This window comes from Colobus angolensis, unplaced genomic scaffold (genome assembly GCF_000951035.1).
Source record: "Colobus angolensis palliatus isolate OR3802 unplaced genomic scaffold, Cang.pa_1.0 Scaffold9, whole genome shotgun sequence".
Classification (NCBI taxonomy): Eukaryota; Metazoa; Chordata; class Mammalia; order Primates; family Cercopithecidae; genus Colobus; species Colobus angolensis.
This window is the reverse complement of record NW_012122931.1, coordinates 11,598,034-11,621,166: the sequence shown is the minus strand read 5'-3', so window position 1 is coordinate 11,621,166 and position 23,133 is coordinate 11,598,034. Positions and strand designations below refer to the sequence as shown.

Sequence of the window (23,133 nt, the reverse complement as noted above, 5' to 3'; positions counted from 1 at the left end):
AAGGAAGTTAACCGACTTGAGATAAGATGGTAGAACTGAATGGGAAAGGTGAGTATGTAAGAGAGAAGAGACACCAAGAGAGATGGGGGGAGAAGAGAACAATTCCCAGGTTTCTGGCACAAGAAACTCTAAGAGGGGAACCCTGTAGAATAAGCAAAATTGGGAAAATGATCCTAAGTTCAATTTGAGATGTCTATGAGAAGAAAGTCAACAAGAGCCATTGAGTAGACACTGTGGTATCACGCACCTAATAAATGTCAGAACTAAAATCTGGCCAGGTCTATTTGACACGAAAATCAAAGTTCTTTCACAACACTGAAATGAAGATGAGAATTATCATGGTGATAAAGATGAATACAGTATGGCACCAGCTAACATTTACTAAACATCTACAATGTGCTAGGTATTCACAGTAATCTACTGAAGAAACCGAGGCTCAGAGAGGTAAAGTAGGGAGAATTTGACAAAGGAGCAGAACCAGGACTTAATCTCAGGTCTAGACACACTCCAAAACTTATGCTCTTACACTCTAAACCACAGCACCACTCAACTCCAGAGTGGGGATAACAAGACCTTTAACTCGCAATCACTGGCTAACAACAGATTGAAAGTTCTCTGAAGGTGGGGCAGTGGTGCTCTATTCATCTTTGTAAATTCTAACAGAATATCTCAGTAGTTGTTTGCTGAATGCGATGTGAAGAGATTATGTATAGTACTTGCTGGTAAATCAATTTTTTGATTTGGAATATCACCAATGGACTACATACTGTTAACTTTTTTTTAATAATATACCTAATTTAAATTCAAAATACACTGATAGCTTCAAAACTGAGAAAGCCAAAAAGTAAAGAAAGATGTCAAAACGGCTATTTTTCCAAATGGGTGTTTATAGAGTTCATCTGATTTTTAAATACCACCAGTACTACTGTAAACTGTTAGTTTATTGGAAAAGAAAAAGCTTAGCTATCTATTCTAGCGTAAGATTAAATCATTAGAAAATAAAATAAAACCTATCTCCTTACTAAAAGTTTACTGTTTTGGAGAAAAAGGTTAGCTTCATTATGTGGTACCAAGCAATAGAATAAAATTTCATTTTAAGAACATAGGTTTTACCTCTTATAAATTTTATTTAAAGCTAGAATGAGCAAAGTTAGTTCAAAGTTCATTTTTAAATATGTCCTATAAGAAGGCCTTCTAAGAAAGCAAGCTTGGCTCAATTTACCCGATAAATAATGAATATTTTTTTAAGTGGGCAAGAAGCAAGTTACCATATTTCAGAGTCTAAGTGCCACCGAGAGTAAAATGCACCATTAGTCACGAAACACCAAAACAAAAAAGAAGAGAGAGCAATTAAAGTTTGCTACCATGGTTTCTTATGTAAAATTAACTTACACTTATTGATACAGTTCTTTAGATTTTTTATACAATACTACTACACACACATAAAAAGTAAAATATAAGCACAATCAATTAGTGAAAGTATTCATGTTCTCAGTGCTACTGGGAACACTGATGACACGGCTTTTCTTAAAAAAAAAGAAAGAAAGAAAGAAAAGAAAAAAGAAGAAAAGCGCCACTACTGCCTCTGAGATTTTTTTTTCTTAAGCTGGTGACACCCATTCTGTAATGGATGCTGATCTTACTAGGGGGTGTCAACAGAAAATTTTCAAATGAAAATCAGGACTCATATTCCTTTCTCAAATGATCCTGAAATGTCAATGGTTGCAGGTGTCCAATCCTACCACCAGGACTAGCAGCCAAGTTCTCTCATGCCTAGGCAATGACATCACAACAGCTGCCTGGCTTGCAGTATAAGACCCCATCTACTGTTAGATGCATCAGGATTTCAGACCTTCACTCCAGGAGAAAATGCGTATCTTAAAAGCCAATATAAAATGGTAAATTGTATCTAATTCTGTAAGAGTGTATATTTATCACATGTAAAGTTTCATCTAGAAAGGAAGCTGTAGTTGACTGTAATTTTGTATCCAATTTTTCACTCCTCTTTTCTGGAGAGAATTATACATCGTTGCCTGTTGGCATGTGACTTACAGTGCCCTTCTCTGTGAAAGCAGTGGCCAAAGAAATGTGAATGCAAATGGACTGTGCCAATTTGCAGCTAAAGCTTTATGAGCTATCACACGGTTCCATCATTTTTCTTTTTCTTCTGCCATGAGAAAAGGATGTCCCAGAGGAGGGCTGCTCTTTCAGCTTGGATACCTGAGTGAGGGTCAAAGCTGACCCTAGAGCAGAGCTATAACCAAAAGGTACTGTAGGAAAGTAATGACCTTTGTTTTTCTCAGTCCCCTGAGATTTCTGGGGTCCTTTTTGTTACTTTCTTCAGGCAGCATAACCTAGGGGAAGTTAACTAATACAGAAGATCCTTGATACGAACTATGGACTCTAAAAATTATTTCCACAACCTGGGCAACATAGTGAGACCCCTACTTATACAAAAAAATACAAATATTAGCCAGGTGCAGTGGTTTGTGCCTATAGTCCCAACTTCTCAGGAGGCTGGGGTTAGAGGACTGCTTGAGCCTGAGAGGTGGAAGATGCAGCGAACCGTGATCATTCCACTGCACTGCAGCACAATGACAGAGCGAGGTCCTGCCTCTGTAAGAATAAAAATAAAATAAATAAAAAGTATTTCCTAATGTCCTGGGCCAGAAAGACTCCTATAAGCCACCATGTTCTCCCCTACGCCCTTCCAGCCACCGCTGTAATACACATTTCCTTTCCTTCACCTTACTTCCAGAATACTTGTATCAAACGATTCCTCACACCACATTCCATGCTACCCTTGATTCTCTTGGCTGAGGTTCTCAATATTAGCTCTTCCCTTTTCACCCTGCCTCTCAGACATGGTTCAAGATACCATCTTCCCTTGGCTTCCCATCTAATTAAACCTGTTCTCTACTCTGTCCCATCTGCTATGTTCCCAAAACCTGCAACTTCTGCACAGCCCTGTGGACAAGCATCTCACCCATTTATCAGGTGTGAGGATTAAGCACCAACTAGATTCTCTTAGTGGGAGGCCTACCAAAAAGCATTTTTTAAACTCCTCTTTTAAACTGATGATGGTACAAAGCACTATAGAAACAGACAACGAAATACAAAGTATGACTCTAGAAATAATAATGTAAACCTAACTTAAAGCTAGAAAATAACTTCTATAATTCCAACAAACTCATGATTAATTATACAGTGTGGATTTAAAAGTATACATCTACATGTAGACCTTAAAAAAAAATCAAAGCTTGTAATGTATGACAAATTCCTGAAAAAAATATTTTTCCATTAAAAAAGAGCTCAACACAACTCAACTAATTATGTGGGAGGATTCATGTGCAGTTATTCATGCATTTAAAATTAATTATAGGTTTTCTGTAGTCTACATTACACATATACACCCACATCATATGCACCTATTTGGCCTCTTTTCTCTTTCACTTATAGTTACTGTATACCTGCCTTATAATGTTTCGGTACTTGTTAGCCTAAAGTCCTAAATCTGAAAGAAAAGAAGAACTAAAATAAGATTATTTAGTGCCTTAGGAAAAAGATTTTGTTGTGATCTTGAATAATTTCATTAATGGATTTAGGCATTAGTTACCTCATAAGGTAACTAATGGGGAATGGGGATAACTAAAGGAAAATGGGGATAATACTATCTTCCTCACAGAATGAATGTTATGTTTAGGAGCTATTATAACAAACACAGACCACTGCCTGAATAGAGGGCTCTTTCCTAAAAAGGCTAGCTGGATTTCCATTTCCAGTAAAGGTGAACTAGGATTTATAACACTGTTCACATTTTTAAAAAATAGAACACATAAATAAAAACAACTGTTCAAAGGCAAGAAAGCATTACGCCCCCCTGAAAAAATAATATATATATTATATATCTTATATATATATGATATATATATACAAATACATACACACACACACACACAGAGAGAGAGAGAGAATTACACAGAATACACACACACACACACACACACACACACACACACAGAGAGAGAGAGACAGAGAGAGAATTACACAGAATAATAAAACTCCAAAAAAAAATTTTTTTAGGCTGGGTGCAGTTGGCTCACACCTATAATCCCAGCATTTTGAGAGGCCAAGATGGGCAGATCGCCTGAGCCCAGGAGTTCGAGACCCACCTGGGCAACACGAAGAAATCCCATCTCTACAAAAAATACGAAAATTAGCTGCATGTGGTGGCATGTGCCTGTAGTCCCAACTACTCAGGACGCTGAGTTGGGAGGAACACCTGACCCTGGGAGGTCGAGGCTGGTGATGCAGTGAGCCATGGTCATGCCACTGCACTCCAGCCTGGGCAACCAGAGTGAGACCCTGTCACACACACACATGTACACACAGACACAAAATTCTAGCATTTAAGAACATGTTTCTCCCAAGGATATGGGCTGATTACTGAAGAGGTAACTAAGAGGCTCAAAGGAGATCAGAGCTTTCAAATCCCCAGCAGGATGAAGAGGACAACACTGTCATTTTTTGCAGGACCCACAGAAGAGAAAAGGTCCCAGTAAATGCTTTAGGCTTTGGGTTGGACCTCAAATAATCATACCTCAAGAGAAGGGTAAAAAGAAAATAGATGAATCTTCAGAGACTAAGCCCATCTTCAAATCACCTAAATCCCTAATTGGGAAGGAAGGATGGATAGAGAAGGGGATGAGACAATTGCTAGCATGACTAGCCTTAAAAAACAAAATTAATATAAATCCTCTCTGGAGGAGAATAATATTACCCTAGATCTTTAAATATACCTGTAGTTTTGAATATACAACAATTGGCACTCAATAAAAAATAACCAAGCAAACAGGGGCAAAAGAAAGGTGACAACAGAGATTCAAAGCAATAGAAACAGACCCAGAAGGGATTCAAATAACACTGGCCTCAGACACAGACACTGAAATAACTTTGCTCAACATGAGAAAGAAAGAAAGAGGTAGAAGGGAGAGAGAGAGGGAGATAAGATGGAAGACAGAGAGGAGAAGAAAGTTTTAAAAGATTAAGAATTTTGCATAAAATTAAAACTGATAAATTAGATTTTAGAACTAAAAAAAATGAATTAAAAACTCAGTGGACAGGTTTCACAGAAAATTAGATTAGTTGAAGAAAAAAACTAGTGAACAGATAGGTCAGAAAAAAATACCCAGATTAAGCCCAAAGAGATAACAATGAAAAACCGAAGGGAGAGTAAGTTATACATGAACTACTGTGACTAGGTCTAACTTGTATGTCATTGGAGTCCCAGAAAAAAAATAAAAAGAGAATCGGCTTACAAGAAATAATAAGTAATGGTAAGAAATACCCAAAATTAATACCAAAAAATCAGATCCCAGATTCAAGAAACACTCTAAACCTCAAGCAGGACAAATGCAAAGACAGCAACACCTACACTAATCATAGTGCAACTGCTAAAAATAAAAAATGAAAAGAAAAAAACTTAAAAGTAGCCAAAAAAGGCTGGGCGCGGTGGCTCAAGCCTGTAATCCCAGCACTTTGGGAGGCTGAGACGGGCGGATCACGAGGTCAGGAGTTCGAGACCATCCTGGCTAACACGGTGAAACCCCGTCTCTACTAAAAAAAAAAAAAAAGAAAACAAAATTACCCAGGTGTGGTGGTGCGCGCCACCTGGTAGTCCCAGCTACTTGGGAGGCTGAGGCAGGAGAATGGCGTAAACACGGGAGGTGGAGCTTGCAGTGAGCTGAGATCCAGCCACTGCACTCCAGCCTGGGCGACAGAGCGAGACTCCGTCTCAAAAAAAAAAAAAGTAGCCAAAAAAAAGAAAACAAAATTACCATTGAAGGAACACCCGTAAGACTTACAGACGACTTTCCAGCACAAACAATGTAAGCCAGAAGACAATGAAATGGTATTTTAAAGATCCTGAAAGAAAAGTAAATGCCAATCTAGATTTATATACCCAATGAAAATATCAAAAACCAAAGTGAGATTCTGACAAGAAGGCTGCAGAACTGTCATATAGTTTCTAAAACTCTGAATTCCCAAAGATAGGGCTCTCTTCCAGGACAAGGACCTACAGTGAAGTGAAGCTTCTGGAAGTAAAATCAAAATTGAACAGTATAGAGACCATAGAACTGAAGTAAAGAAAAAGTTCAGCAAAAGGCAGGAGAAGGAAACAGAGCCAGGCAAGATTAGGTCGCAAATTACATGATTTTAAGCATCACAGGAAACCTTCACAAGAGATAGCTCAGTGAAGTATAACAGCTACCTACTTCTCCTCTTAAAAGTTCAGAAAAACTAATTTCACATATAAATGAGCAATAAACAAGTGTTAACGTAAGATCCTATAGGAAGTTATGATTAGAAAAATCAGAATAAGATTTAGACTAATGTCCCTAGAGACAATGAAAGCATGATAGACAAACATCAACACAAAATAAAAACTGTAACCTTCCTTTCAAATTAGTTAAAATACTTTAAGAAAATTACACATGACATGAAATAATACACAAATCAGAATTACAAAACTGTAAAAATGAGGTGATAAACTCAGGAAAGAAAGTCAGACTTAAATGAAAAAAATCATTTCCAATATGAAAACCAATTAGAGAAAACACAGTAACAACAACAACAAAAACAACCCACAACAGATAATGCCTTAAGAGAAACAGAAGGTAAAAGGAGATAAATTCAAAAAATCCTGAGGAAATAGCTAAAAAGGATTCAAAGTAAAGTGATAAATATTGAAGACAGGAAAAGAAAATCAAACAGATGGATAATAAAGGGTAAAAGAAGAAATCAAAAGCAAGGAAACAAATACAAAAAGAAAACTGATACAAGAAATAGAAAACCTGAATAGGTATAATAACTATTAAATAAAGGGAACACATAATTAAGACATGTTTAATGAAGAAAACTACAAGCTCTTATAGCTTCATTAGTGAGTTCTTCCAACCTTTTAAGGAACAACACATATCAACATCACACCAAATTTTCCAGAGAATAGAGAAAGAGGAATCATTCATTTTATGAGGCCAGTAAAACCTTGATACTAAAATCTAAGGACAATGAAAGAAAGGAAATTTATCCCTCATTTAAACCTTGATGTGAAAATTCTAAACAAAATTTTAGCAAAAGGAATGCAGCAATATATTAAAGAATAATACATGACAACCAATTTGAGTTTATTCCAATAACACAAAGGAGATGTCTTAATCTGATAAAGGGTATCTATCCTAAAAAAAAACTGTGTCTCACCTGAATGTTCATCAAAATGGATAAGCAAACTGTGATATTTATACAATGGAATACTACTTACCAATAAAAAGAATAAATTGCTGATAGATGAAGCAATATGAATGATTCTCAAAAAATCTTTATGTTGAGTGAAAGAAGCCAGAACCAAGAGAATTCCATTTCTGTAAGGAAATGCTATAGAATACCATTTCTATAAGGTTTAAGGAAAGCAAAACTAATATATGGTAACATACATCAGAACAGTTGTCTCCGGTGCGGTAAAGGAATTGGAAATAACTAGAAGAGTATATGGGAAACTGAGCTACATCTTCATTGAGGTGTTAATTACACAGGTGTATACATGTTTCAAAATTAAAACTGTATGCTTAAGATGTGTTCATTTTACTATATGTGAATTATAAATCAATCAAAAAACTCAATTAAAAAACCTATAGCCACCATTGTACTGAAAGGTGAAATGTTGAAAGTTTTCCCTTCAAAACAGAGAAAACAGGGCCGGGCACAGTGGCTCACACCTGTAATCCCAGCACTTTGGGAGGCCGAGGGGGGCAGATCACCTGAGGTCAGGAGTTCGAAATCAGCCTGGCCAACATGGTGAAACCCCATCTCTACTAAAAATGCAAAACAATTAGCTGGGCATGGTGGCAGACACCTGTAATCCCAGCTACTCGGGAGGCTGAGACAGGACAATCACTTGAACCTGGGAGGCAGAGGTTGCAGTGAGCCAAGATCACGCCACTGTACTCCAGCCTGGGTGACAGGAGTGAAATTCCATCTCAAAAATAAAGGAAAAAAAAAAAAAACAGAAAAGAATAGGAATTCCTGCCATCATCAATCCCATTAAACATTATACTGCTGGTCCTAAGCCCATGTAATAAAGAACAAGAAAGGAAAAAGAGGAAGTAAAACTATTATTTGCAGACAACATGATTATGTTTGGAAAAAACACAATATCTACAGATAAATTATTGGAATCAATAAGACAGCTTAGCAAATGTGCTGGATACTACATCAGGTTTCAAAATTTAACTATATTTCAACACATCCACAAATATTTAGAGTATGAAATTCAAAGATACCATTTACAGTAGCAGAGAACACCAAATGCCCAGAAACAAATATAATGAAAATAAGACTTATATATGAATATCTATAATAAGTGAAAGAAATGACAAAAGGACCTAAATTACATAAAGGAATCTGTCATGTTCATTATATAGTCTTCATGTGAAGACCAAATATGTAAATAATCAAACCTCCTCACATTTATATCAATTCAATGAAATCCCAATACAAATCTTAGCAAGGCACTTTAAGGGAAATTAACAAACCAATTCAAAAATTATATGAAACTACAAAGACCAATAATAACCAAGAAAAAACTTTTAATAATAACAAAATGGGAAGACTTAGTCTACTAGATATTAGAATTCATTACAAAGTTTCAATAATTCATTCAGCTGGTAGTGGTACAATAAAGAGACCAGGAAGAGACCCCTGCATACATGGACATTTGATTAATGAAAGTGGCAATGCGGAAAAGTAGAGAAAGGATGATCTTTGCAATAAATAGTGCCATGTCTACTGAAGATTCATATGGCAAAATAATAATAATCCCAGCACTTCGGGAGGCTGAGGTGGGCAGATCAACTGAGGTCAGGAGTTCAAGACCAGCCTGGCCAACATGGTGAAACCCCGTCTCTACTCAAAAGTACAAAAATTAGATGGGCATGGTGGTGGGCAACTGTAATTCTAGCTACTCGGGAGGCTGAGGCAGGAGAATCTCTTGAACCCTGGAGGCGGGAGGTTGCAGTGAGCTGAGACCATGCCACTGCACTCCAGCCTGGGCGACAGAGTGAGACTCCATCTCCAAAAAAAAAAACAATAATAATAATAAGTGAGGTGATGGACATGTTGATTCACTTGATTTAATCATTCCACATTGTATATATATATATATCAAAACATCACATTGTACTCTATAAAATATATAAAAGTATGACAATTAAAAATAATATTAATTTTTAAAACAGTGGAAAGATAAGGCACAGAGTGGAAAATAAATTATAGCACATAACCAAATAAACTGTATCTAGAGTATACAAAGAATTCCTTAAAAATAATGACAAAACAACATAGCCAAATAACCAACAGGTACATTAAAAGATGTTCAGCTTCACCAGTAATCAGGAAAATGCAAATTAAAACCAAAGCAAAATATACTACACATTCATTCAGAATGGCTAAAATTAAAAAGACCTTTAATAGTAAGTGTTGGTGACGATATAGAGCAAGAGGAGCTCACACAGCAGATGAGGATGCAAATCATTTCCACCACATTGGAAAACTTGGCATTTTATGCTAAACATATACATACACTATGACCCAGAAATTTCACTCCTATGTACATACCAAAGTGGGAGTATATAAACACCAGATATATTCACTATAATGTCACAGATGCATTATTTGAAATAACCAAAACCAAAGGGGAAGCATAAATGTCTACAGACAGTAGAATGGATCAATTGTGGCATATTCATATTATGGAATAGCATATAGCAATGAAAAGGAGCAAACCACAGTTGCACACAACAAGGATAATCTCACAAATATAATTGTTGAGCAAAAGAAACCAAGTAAAATATTAAATATACTCATGACTCCATCTATATAACTCCATGTATATATGTTCAACAACAGGTAAAAATGATCAATGTTATTAGAAGTTAAGATAATGGTTTTAGCTGGGCACATTGGCTCACACTATAATCATAGGTACTCAGGAGGTTGAGGTGGGAAGACCATTTGAGCCCAGGAGTTCAAGACTAGCCTGGGCAGCACGGCAGGAAATTAGCCAGGTTGGGGGTCTGGGGGAGCAGTGCATGCCTGTAGTAACGACTACTCAGGAAGTTGAAGTAGGAGGGTCCTCTGAGCCCAGGAGTTTGAGGCTACAGTGTGCTATGATTGTGCCACTGCACTCCGGTCTGAACAACAGTGAGACCTCATCTCAAAAAAAAAGGAAAGGAAAGAAAAAAACAAAAGGTAATGGTTCTCTAATTGAGGGAGTAGTGTTTGGAAAGACACATAAGGATGACTGGCAAGATGCTTATTAATGTTCTATGTCTTGACCTGGATGTTTTAACTTTGTGATAATTTATCAAGCTGTTAACTTGTATTTCTGCATTTTCCTGTTTGTTCCTTTTTTTATGTTATAAAAAAAGTTTTTCTAAACATAAAAACAAAAACAATTAGCTGGAAAAAATTAGAATTTTACACTTTTTGGCAGACAATTTTTTTCTCCACAAATTCCTTGGGGGGGAAAATGTGAAATTTCCTATAATGATCAAATGAGAACCCTGTCAATTCCTAATTCCCAGGACATACTGAGCTTTTTTAGGCATAATATATAAATTTCAGAAATGGTTAGTAAAAAAAAAAAGTCATCATGAGCTTCACTAGCAGTAAATATTCCTGAATTTGCCTCCATGTTTGATTTAATTATTTCACTGGGAAAAAGAAATAGTCCATATATTTTTCTGCACCTAAGTTTTCCAGTAAGCAAATGAGAGATATTCACTTTTCAGATTTTAGGAAGATCTTTTGTATTGATAACTCACACCAATGGGTCTTAAAACCAGGTTCAGGCCGGGCATGGTGGTTCATGCCTATAATCCCAGCACTTTGGAAGGCCAAGATGGGCAGATCACAAGGTCAAGAGATCGAGACCATCCTGGCCAACACACTGAAACCCCATCTCTAACAATACAAAAATTAGCTGGGCATGGTGGCACATGCTTGTAGTCCCAGCTACTCGGGAGGCTGAGACAGGAGAATTGCTTGAACGTGAGAGGCGGGGGGTTGCAGGAAGCCGAGATCCCGCCGCTGCACTCCAGCCTGGCGAAACAACGAGACTCTGTCTCAAAAAAAAAAAACAGGCTCAAAGAGAATACAGTTGTCTATTTTTTATTATCACTACTGTTATATGGACAAATGCTTGATTTTTAAATCCTTGATACAAATTGAGACATTTGATATATCTTTGCCAAAAGAAAACAGATAAATCCTCTGCAATTCAGCAAGCACCAAAAGAAGTTAATTTATTCAACACATAAGGGTCACAAAAGAATAATAAAAGCAGTCAACATTTACTGAGCTTTACTGTGTTCTGGACACTTGCTAAGTATATAAGAAACTCACTTCATCTTCACAACAATACTATGAGGAGGTATAAATTATTTTCCCCCATTTTACAGATGAGGAAATTGAGGCTTAGAGACATCAAATAATTTGCACAATTAACAAAGCAAGTAGCAGAGGCAGCTTTCAATCAGTTCACTGGTTTGCTGTGAAATACCTGATTTCTATTTTCTACTTTGTGTCTTTTTTTATTTTAAAATTTTAAGCCTAAGGACTATGAAACGCAGAGAACATGTGTATGTAAGCTTACATATATACACACGCATAGGGATTTTAAAGGCCCCAAACTACTCACACGTCATAAGCCCTGTATATAGCTCTGCACCAGAACAGAGCTTAGGTTTTCTCCAAGAAACAAAACGACTTCTCAATGATAGACGAGCAAGCCAAAGCACCGCATATAGTAAGTCTACAAAGCATTAACTGGATTAATTAGCAAGGGATTTGAGAAGCAGCTTGGAGCTAGGAAACCAAAACACTAAATTGTTTAAATACTTTGGCAAAAGATCAAGGTTTCTAGGCAGCACTGGGTCTCCTTCCATCCTTTTCGTTCCATGTTTTAACACATTTAACCTGTCTGAGGTAGTTTTTCATGAGATATGAATGACATTGTCAAAATACCAAAAAGAAAAGAGAATTTAAAAAATACTGCAAGCTGTTACCAATTCTGCCAACAGGCAAGAGCCCAGGCAACATTAATTACAAATCAATCGCTTAGGACATAAACAGCTCTTACCACTGGTAAACTCTCCCTCTAAAATAACTTGCTCTAGAGGAAAAAAAACAAAGCAAATGTCTCTTCTATTATACTTGGTGAACTAATCAGGACAAAGAAACAAAATAAAACAGGAGAAAATGCACCAAATAGCAAACGTGAAAAAGGAATCCTAGCTAGATGAACGCCCGGAATGCTACTGGAATAGCACTGTCATTTAGAAATAACGAAGAGGAAGTGGTCAGGGTAGGGACACTAGCTGAATGGGTTTCTGGTTTCCAGGAAGTAAGAATTTTTACAACGCAGCTGATTTTCACAAACACATATGGCAGCAAATTGATAAAAGAAGGCTTTCAACAACACAATCATGGGAGAGGTGGGGGGAATCTGTGTCCCTCTAGTAATGAAGGTAGTTTTATAATGGTCAAGCACACTCATCACAGCCCTCACCACCACCACACACAACTATCCAATCATAATAATACACTTCAAAAATCAAAGGATCCTTCCAGAAGTCTAGTTCATCTAGACCCTATCCACAAACTACTATTAGTTTCCCTAACTCTTTATCTTGGATATCTGCATTTTCCTCTTGATTTCCAGGAAAAAAAAAAATTGCAAAAACCTAAGTACCTTTCTACTGCAAAAACTCTCAAAACATACTTTTCCACCACACACTTCATTCACTCCGATAGAAAAAAAATTAGTAGAAAAGAATCACTAACTTTCCCTCACAATACATTCTGACTTCCGTTAGGTCCTTTGGATTTCCTGAGGATATGGTAAAAAGTGGTATATGGTACATATGCTATATAAAAGTGGGGAGAGCTTCAGCTATGAAGCCTGGCAAAAGTGGGATGGTTAGGGGTCATTTTCTTAACCTCCCTCAATAAAATGAGGAAGAAGGGCTTCTCGGAATTTGAGAATAAAAGATCTATGTGTAAAGCATCCAGCAGGGTGTCTGACACACAGTAGGTGCTTGGCAGTTACTATTATTATTTCTCCTTGGTTCTGGGGACATGGTATGTTAAGTTTCAGGATAACATAAACTCTTTCCTGAACCAGAAATTTTATTGACAATTAGATAAACAAGCTGTTGGCAGATTACGGTAGGGTGCTATCTGTTGATCTTGAACAAAATTTACCTCAGTATGTCCAGGGCACCGTCTCCAGAGGTTTCACAACACTCTCACATCAACTGTGCACTTTCATAAAATAACTATGAGGAAAGGCTAATGGGCAATAATACCCCTGGGCTCGCATATGAATTAACAAGACTGAAGGAAATCAGGGAGTTCACAGTGCAGCCAAGCTCACACAAATTTCTTGACTATGGGTATTTTATTCACCAGACTTGGCTTACCATGAGAGAAAAAGTAACACAAGTTCATTTCTTCAATCAAATTATAGAGGGGAAAATGTGGTTAAGAAGAAAAAAGCTAATATAGTTTTTTACAAAAATAAAAAGGAGAGGATATATAATAAAATACCGAAAGAAAGGTGGCCAAAAAGGTGGTTAGGTAAAATATATTATAGTTTGAGTCCAAGTTTTTAATATTTCATATTAGAGAATTTTTAAGTGACTTAATGTTATATGCTATTCATTTCAAATTTGAGGAACTACTAAAATGTTAATGCATATAACAAATTTCTATACAGAAAAATGTGTACAGGTATATCTTTTTATACATCATTTTTAACGTTATCTTACAAATCAAAGTTGTTTATTCGCATTACAAAATTTACCAGACTTTTTCAAAAGAAGTTCATTCCCTTTCTGTTTCATTTAACAGAGAATAATTTACAAAAATAATAATATAAAATGTTTTGGATTATTTATTGTATAAAATAGGCTACAATACAACTACATTTCTGTTATCTTCTATAGTTCTCCTACTAAACATACATTGAATACCTACTATGAGGAAAGTACTCTGAATACCTCAAAGTATTACATCTCTTATGCCATTAAATTCTCAAGATAATAAAATAGGCAGGGGATAGTATTCCATATTACTGATGAGAAAACTGAGATCCAAAAAGGTCAAGTGCCTTGTCCAAGTCAGTTTATTGGGCAAGAAAGGGTCAGGATTTAAACGCCTCCCAACCAAGGATAAAGCCTGTATATCTTATGTTTTGCATCTGCTTTCTATGTTCCTAGATTCTCTGCAATTAGAATAATCAAAGGGATCCCACCATTCCGCTACATTCACAGACACCAGTGTCTCATCACTCAACAAAGATACTTCACAATTAGCACCCCCTTGCCTGCTCCAAAGAGGATCGAGCATCTTTCAACAAACCAGGTCAAGTTAAAGGAGAAAACACAACTTCAGAATAGTCTTGTTGCATTAGCAATAACCCAGAAACAACCAGATATCTATCCAGGGGTAAGGTATGGACACAAACATTATATATATGTAGTTGTTCTGAAAACTGAAAAACCGAACTACTTTAAAATTACTGTTCAACCAGATACTACTATCCAGGGTTAAGGTATGAATAAAAATGTTATACATATGTAGGTTTTCTGAAAACTGAGACACCAAACTATTTTAAAATTATTGTTCAACACTATATAAAGAAAGGCTAAAAGCACAATTTGGGAGCCCTGACTCTATCAATGGCAATCTCAACCTAAACCTCAAGGTCAGCACTTCTTTTCCTAAAGAAAAGGAAAAAATTAAGAAAGTTGAGAACCTGCCCAAATGTAAAGACCAAGAAAAACAGTGCTAGTCTACTTTGACTTCAGCTAATCCAACCTGATGACATAAAACATATAAACCAATGTAATGTCTACATTATTCTGACACTGCTCCTGCACATGTTGTGGCAAAAAGACTGTACTATTTCTTTCATTCCTCCTATGAAACCTCTATGATGGTTTTAATAATCCCATTTTTAAATTAAAAATATGAAACAGCTTGTATATCCTATCATCACACAGCTTATAAACTGGCTGTACCAGAACCAGAATTTCACCAAGCCATACTATTGCAAAACGTTGTTCCAACAGAGAAGTTGAGCATTCCAGAAACACAGCCTAACCATTAACCTTAAGCAGAGCTACTATAGACAGAGGCAGCACAGTACAGGCCTAGAATCGAATCAACAATCCACTACTTACTAGTTGTATTACCTTAAGGCAAGTTACTTCATCTTTCTGTGCCTTGGTTTGTAACACTTATAAAATGAGGACAATAATTAATCTCTTATGGGCTCCAGGAAGAATAAGAAAAAATACACACATACTTGTTCATCTGTATATATATGTATGTGTATGTGTATATATATGTGTGTGTACATATATAATATGTATATACATATAAAGCAAATAGAAGCTTAACAAATGTTAAGTTACAGTCACGAGCTTTGCTAAATTTCAATACTCAGTTATAACAAAAATGATAATACTTGAGGAGCAATTGCAGAATCTGCTAGTGCTTTAACTGAAGCCTTAGAAAACTGAAATATGGGCAAGTTAAAAAAAAATAGCCATATCAAGAATCATTAGTCACAATAGATCAGACCCAAAGATTTCCCAAATGTCCTTAAATTGCATTAGATATGTTGGCCAATCATTCAAGGCAATACCTGGACAAGAAAACCTAACAAAGAAAATTTCTTTTTCCTTCTACATTCAGTTTCCTTGTACAGTAGCAAGTAGGATCCAATTATGGATTTAGACCCTCAGGAAGCCCTACCTAGGAAAACCTCATTCTAAAAGAAAATCATTTCACCCTCCCTCAGTGTCAGTGCCCAAACCCTCCCACTGTTTCCTCAGTTTGCAAATACCACAGATAACAGAAATATTTTATTTATAGGGAAGTCCATAGCACATTTAAGTAGAAACAATCTTTTTAGCTGTATTATCATCTCCACAAAAAGCCATACACAGGCAAGAGCCATATCTTTTCCATGCAGACATGTTTCATTCTGCTCACACGGAAGGGGCAGTGCAGCAGAGCACCTGGAGGCCACAGGGACCATCCAGGTCTGGGCTGAGTCACATGCTCGAATCGACCTTGGGCACAGACAAAAAGTGTCTGTTAGCGGTGGGAAGCCAAGCTTGAAAGATCATATAGACCACTTTGAACCATTACCAAGATAAGTGGTGAACAAAGGAAGCCAGCAGAGGCAAAGCCATGATGAAAGAGATGAAGCCACACTGGAGCATGACTTTCCAATTCCAGTTGGTCCTCATGAAGCCCAGCTGGTTTTGCTTCCTGTTCTTCACTGTACAACAGACCTCTCCACCTCTATCCCTCCCTTCCTGAGCTAGTTTTAGTGAAATTCCACCCCTTGGATTCAAAAATGCCTTAACAAGGACATTAGCCCATTGCCTGGCACACAGAAGGGATTCAATTAAACACATGTAAAAAACAGGAGTACAAACCTTATAAAATACCTGATGTTAGATGGGGCATTCTCATAATTACAGTTTCCTCAACAGACAGGCCGATTTCCCTTAATCCACTTATCCAATAATTGTTAAGGAAATAAACAGTATTTGACACAACACGACACTTTATTCCAATTTATCATCTAATAATAATTAAGTATTCAAAGCTTACAATGAAAGCACAGCTCCGCAGTTCATATTGTTCTTTTAAACTGAATAATTTGGAATCCTGTGAAGAGTTCCACCTTACAGCAGATTCCCTCATTCTTGTGCAAATACAATCTGTCTATCAACATATTAGCATTTCAATCACCCTTGTTTTTTTCATAACTGGGAGAAGCTGTCTTCATTTATTCCTATTGAGCATCTACCACCTATGAATTATTTCTGAAGCTAAGCAGTAAAATTGAGAGACACTGAAACTATTTTCAAAAATAAATGTAGGACACTGGTTTCAGTTGCATACTCCCAAATAGTATAAATGTTCTTTAATGATTAATTTACTTTAAGATGAAAATAATTTCTTTTGAATTAAATTGTTATAATAGTTAGAAATGGAACACCAACCCCATGTTTCAAGGGTTTTTGTCTTTTTTTTTTTTTCTTTTTTAAGAATTCTGGATCAATTTATATTCCTGGAGTAAATACATCCATCACTCAAAAAAAAATTTTTTAAGTCCCCTTTAAGCATCCCTTTAAGGTACTGACCATAAATGGTGTAATTTGCCCTGGACATCATTAAAATGTAAAGTTAATGAGGATTCAGCTGAAAACAGAAGGAATGTAACCTATTTTCAGGCAAAAGTTCTAACACAGCAATCAGAGGAAAAAGCTCTTTGATGTTTCTTTGTCTCTTCTCATTAATTTTTTTTGTCTCAAAAAAAAAAAAAAACAGACTATTTAAACTTAAAAAAAAGCACCAAAGTTTAAACATGATAATTATAACAGAACTCCAGTGAGGTCGTTAGAATTTTTTATGAGATAAACAAGAATCAGTCATATATACATGGAGATAACACCACCTACCTGGCAGAGTGATTATAAGTTTTACAAATATTGTAAGTAAAATGTATAGCAGAATAGCTGACACATGAAAGGTACTCACTTATATTATCTCCCTCTTTGTCACACTCTGTTCCCAAGGGCCTAGCACAGTGCTGGTACAAAAATAGTAATCAAAGAGTCACCATTATTATTATTATCACATATGCTGTATTTTTTTCCTACTGAAGAACTCACCATATTAACCCTAACCTTCTTTCCAAGATTTATGCAAGACTCAGCACCTCCTGTCACTAGGCAGGTGGAGCATTATCCAAATAACTAGCAAGGAGTAAACAGTCCTGTGTGACATTTTACATGTGAAGTGCCTACACAGGTATAAATATTGTATCTTTTCTGGTTTTATTGCCTCATTTTACAATTATGCTACTAAAGAGCAAAATAGCATGCAGAATGTTAAGTGGCATTCTGCTGCTTGGAATTTCATCCCAAGGCTCCATTCAGAATAACAAATGTGGGAGCTATTTCATCTCTGCTCTGTTGTGAAGAAAGTCATCACCTTTACTTGAATATATACGAGAGTTTGACTTTCTGCATCCCATTTTGTGCTAAGTGAAATCTTAAACCAAATGCGATCATTACCAAGGTGATGTCATTAAGGAAGTAATATAGTGCTTTCCAGAGAGACCCTACCCTACACTTTGTTATTGTTATACCAATTCCATAATCCCAGTAAACAAAGCCTAATTAGCAATAAGTGGATCTATCCAAGATGATCCACCCTTAAATACCATGAGAATTTAGAATTTCTCTTCACCCAAACAAAAAATTACAAATTCAATAAACTAATCACAGTTATTTTAAATGTTAAGAGATCATCAAAATAATGTTTCTCCAGTAATTGTCATTTTAAAGGCATTTCCACATAAATTACCTAATTTTCAGTGGTTTGTTCATTCCATAAATATTCACTAAATCTTCTTAATATTGAAATCTGGTCATACAGTGGTGAAGAAAATACTGGGAGATCTCTACTCTCACAGAGTTTAAGGTCCAGTACAAAAGCTCAAATGAATAACCGCACAAGTAACGTAACTATAAGCTATGATAAGTGCCACAAAACCATACAGTGTAAGAACAAGCTTACTTTGGGGATCTGAAAAGGTTCCCCCCTAAGGATGATTTAATGTCTGAAGTGAAACCTGAAGGAATGGGAGAATGAGGTTGGTTTGGTGGGGTGGGGGGAGGTGAGAAAGAGGTTTAGGATGATGATAGTTGAGAAGAAATACCTAGTTTTTAAAGACATTTAGGTAAATCAATCAAATTTTTCTGATATATTGAATACAGACGGTGAGCACGAAGACAGGTGACCAGGATTAAGGCAGTAGGTTTTTAGTTTGCATACTGGATTTTTTAAATGTGCTGCTCAGTGGAAGGAGACCAGAGCTTCATTCAGTTTAATGAGCAGATCAAGAGTTAGAATTCAGACATTTTGAATTTCAGATATTTTTCAGGCATCCAAACAGGTTGAGAGCTCAGAAGAAATGTTTCATACCTCATTCATTTATTAAACATGCAATTCCCAAGAAACAATTTGTATTAAGTCCCACGTTTCTCATTAGGGAAAAGAAGGTGAACAGGATGCTCAGCTGTCCTTTGAAAGAAACAAGTGCGTTGACAGATGTGTAGAAGTACACTGGAATTCAAAGGAAGGAAAGACTGAGTCTGTCTGGACAATCAGGGATGGCAGCATGAAGAAAATTATCTTGAAGATAAATACCAATTCCTCCAATGGGGGAAGAGAAAAGACATTTCAGACAAAGAAACAGCGTCTGAAAATGACAATTACTTTGCAGTGGCTGCAAGTACAATGTATGAGAGGTGAGAAGTAGAAGAAAAAACCATGAGGACCAAATTTGCAGAAATACAGAGGATTAAGAGAATATCAATGTTACAGCTCTTTCAGAATTTGTCTAGGTTTTCTGGTTTACCAGAAAAAAAAAAAAAAGAGAGAGGGAGAGAGAGAGAATGCTATGAACAAATGTGTGCCAACAAATTAGATATATGAAATGGACAAATCCCTAGAAAAATACAAACTACTAAAACTGAGTCAAGAAGAAATAGAAAATCTGAATAGACCTATAGCAAGAGATTGAATTACTAATTTGAAAACTTCCCAACAAAACAGACAAACTCAGATGACTTTACTAGAGAATTCTATTAACATTTAAAGAAGAAGGAATACCAATTCTTCATAAACTCTTTCAAAAACTAAAATATGAAGAAAAAAACTTTCCGATTCATTCTGTAAGGCCTGTATTATGCTGACACCAAAAGCAAACAAATATAAGAAAACTAAAAATGCAAAAATACTCAATATATTAATAGTAGCAAACCAAATCTAGCAACACAAAAAAAGGATTACACACCATGACCAAGTGAGATTTATCCTAAGAATGCAAGATTGGGTGCTTGCATTAGAGCCAGGACTGCCCTTCCCATAATAGTAGGATGCAGTAGTTCCCCAGGTCCCTTCCTCAGCAAGAGAGATAGCCACTCAAGAAAACACTATGAAAGATACTGACATCAAAAAACTACTTTATACCCATATTTTATGCATATTTTCAATTATCCTAAGTGTCTTCATTCCATCATTCTTCTTGGAGAACTTCTCAATATTGTAAACACACTTGACATGGTTGTACATATGTTCTGGTTTTGTAGCTGCTGTCAATCTAGTATTATATTTAGTAGTGAAACCAAATGCATCTTCTAAAAAGTTCATTATCACACAAGGTAACTTGATTTTTGAAATGCTGTATCTACCTTCTTTTGTCCTGTTTCTCCTTCAGTGTAATTTTTGTTCCATATGGAGCTAATACAGTTGGTGTTGGAAACATTTTTATTTGCAGTCATTTTGTCTACTTTTACCACTGTACCTTATGTTTGTTAGAACCAAATCTCAAAAGCATAGCTTAGAGTTTTCAGCAGAAATGGAATTACAGCCATTTGGGAGCATAGTCTCCAGATCATTACAATTTCTAGTTTTCTAGGAGCATAACTTGAAGCACTGTCAATACCACTGAGTGGAGAAAGACCATAGCAGGTATGGCCCATATGCCTGGAGCGACTTTCAGCAACATCAGTGGACTTGTTATTTTACCATTCTGGATATACTGGAATATAAAGCAATTTCTATATGAGAACAATTAATTGGAGCAAAGGGCGAAAATATTCCTTTACGTAGATTCCATAGGGCTGTGCAAAAATGTATATAATCAAAGTCAAGTAGTTCCATTACAGCACTGTTTTATGTAGTTACAACATGATGTAATTGTAGCTTTTTAAACCATGAAATTCCTTGGAGATTGTATCTTCTAGTTAAAATAAAGTACTTATGATAGAATTTTTAAAAACAATAATGCAAGGTTGGTTTAACATCCAAAAATAGATTAATGTAATAAGTGATATCTAGAGAATGATGAACAAAAATCACACAGTCATCTCAAAAGACACAGAAAAAGCATCTGACAAAATCCAACATCCTTTCATAATAAAAAAATTCAACAACCTAGAAACAAAATTGAACTTCATCAAGCTGATAAAGGGCATCTAAAAAACTTATAATTAATATCATAATTATGCCAAAAGACTAAATATTTCTCTTTAAGATGAGGACGAAGAAAAGAATATTCATTTCTGCTACTTCTATTCAACACTGTATTGGAGGTTCTAGCCAGGGCAATTAGGTATGAAAAAGAAATAAAAGTCATCAAGAATGGAAAGGAAGAAGTAGTACTATCTTGATTTGTACATTATGTAATCTTACACAACGAAAATCCTAAGAAATTCACTAAAAAACTATTAGAACTAATAAACTAGTTCATCAAATCTGCAGGATAATAGATCAATATTTTTAAAAATCAATTCTATTTCTATACACTAACAAAGAACAATACAAAAATGAAATTCAAAGTTTCCATTTACAATAACATCGATTAAGAAAAACAGGAGTAAATCTAACAAGAGAATTGTAAAACTTATACTCCGAAAACTACAAAACATTATGTGGAAAAAAACCCTAAACATTACCTTAATAAATGGAAAGATATCCTACGTTCATGGATTGGAACACAATATTGTTAAGCTGACAATCCTCCCCAAATGAATCTACAGATTCAATTAAATCCCTACCAAAATCTCAGCTGGGCTTTTTGCAGAAATTGATAAGCTAATACTAAAATTCATATGGAGATGCAAGGGACCCAGAATAGTAAAACAATCTTTAAAAAGAACAAAATTGGAGGACTCATACTTCTCCATTTTAAATTTACTACAAATCTACAGTAATCAAGACAGTATAGTACAGCATTAGGAAAAGAATAGGATTCAGAGTCCAGAAATAAATATTTGCAATTGTCAATTAATTTTCAACAAGATGCCAGGCACGGTGGCTTATGCCTGTAATCCCAGCACTTTGGGAGGCTGAGGTGGGCAGATCACTTGAAGTCAGTAGTTCAAGACCAGGCTGGCCAACATGGTGAAACACCATCTCTACCGAAAATACAAAAAGTCAGTTGGGCATGCTGGCACACACCTGTAATCCCAGCTACTCAGGAGGCTGAGACACAAGAATCTCTTGAACCCAGGAGGCAGAGGTTGCAGTGAGCCAAGGTTGTGCCACTACACTCCAGCCTGGGTAGCAAGGAAACCAAAACAACTCAATGGAGAATTAATACTTTTCAACAGAAGGTGCAGGGGCAATTGACCATCTATATTTGAAAGAATAAAGTTAGACTCCTTCCTTATAAGCACATATAAAAATCAACTCGATTTGGATTGTAGGCTGGGGATAGTACTTCATGCCTTTAATCCCAGCACTTTGGGAAGCTGAGGCAGAAGAATCGCTTGAGGCCAGGAGTTCAAGACCAGCCTGGTCAACACAGCAAAACCTCGTCTCTCCCTATACACCCCCTAAAAAATTAGGTGGGTGTGGTGGCATACACCTGTAGTTCCAGCTACTTGCAAAGCAGAGGCGGGAAGATTGTTTGAGCCTGGGAAGTTGGGGCTGCAGTGAGCTAAGATCATGCCACTGTATTCCAGCCTGGGTGACCAAGTGAGAACCTGTCTCAAAAAAAAAAAAAGGAATGGATTATAGACCCAAATGTAAGAGCTAAAACCTAAAAAACAAACAAACAAACAAACAAACTTAGAAGAAAATACAGAAATAAATCATTGTAACTTTAGAATGGGCAATGGTTTCTTAGGTACCACACTAGAGCACAAACAACAAAAGAAATATTAAATAAGATTTCACTGAAATGAAAACTTCTGTTTCAGATGACACAATCAAGAAAGAGAAAAGTTAACCTACAAAGTGGGAGAAAGTACCTGCAAGTCATATATCTGATAAGAGGTTTGTATCTAGAATATATAAAGAACATTTATAACCCAGTAATTTTTTAAAAGACCCAGTCACTGGATAGATATTTCTCCATGGAAAATATACAAGAAGCACACTAAAAGATGCTCAATATAATTAGGCATTAGAGAA

At 36.1% G+C, this 23,133-nt stretch overlaps 1 protein-coding gene and 1 pseudogene across 1 annotated transcript in view; one reads left to right on the top strand and one right to left on the bottom strand.

The window, feature by feature from the left end:
* DENND1A (DENN/MADD domain containing 1A) overlaps positions 1 to 23,133 on the bottom strand; it is a 497,552-nt gene that overhangs the window by 439,794 nt on the left and 34,625 nt on the right. The window lies entirely within an intron of this gene.
* LOC105504118 lies at positions 20,150 to 20,792 on the top strand (annotated as a pseudogene).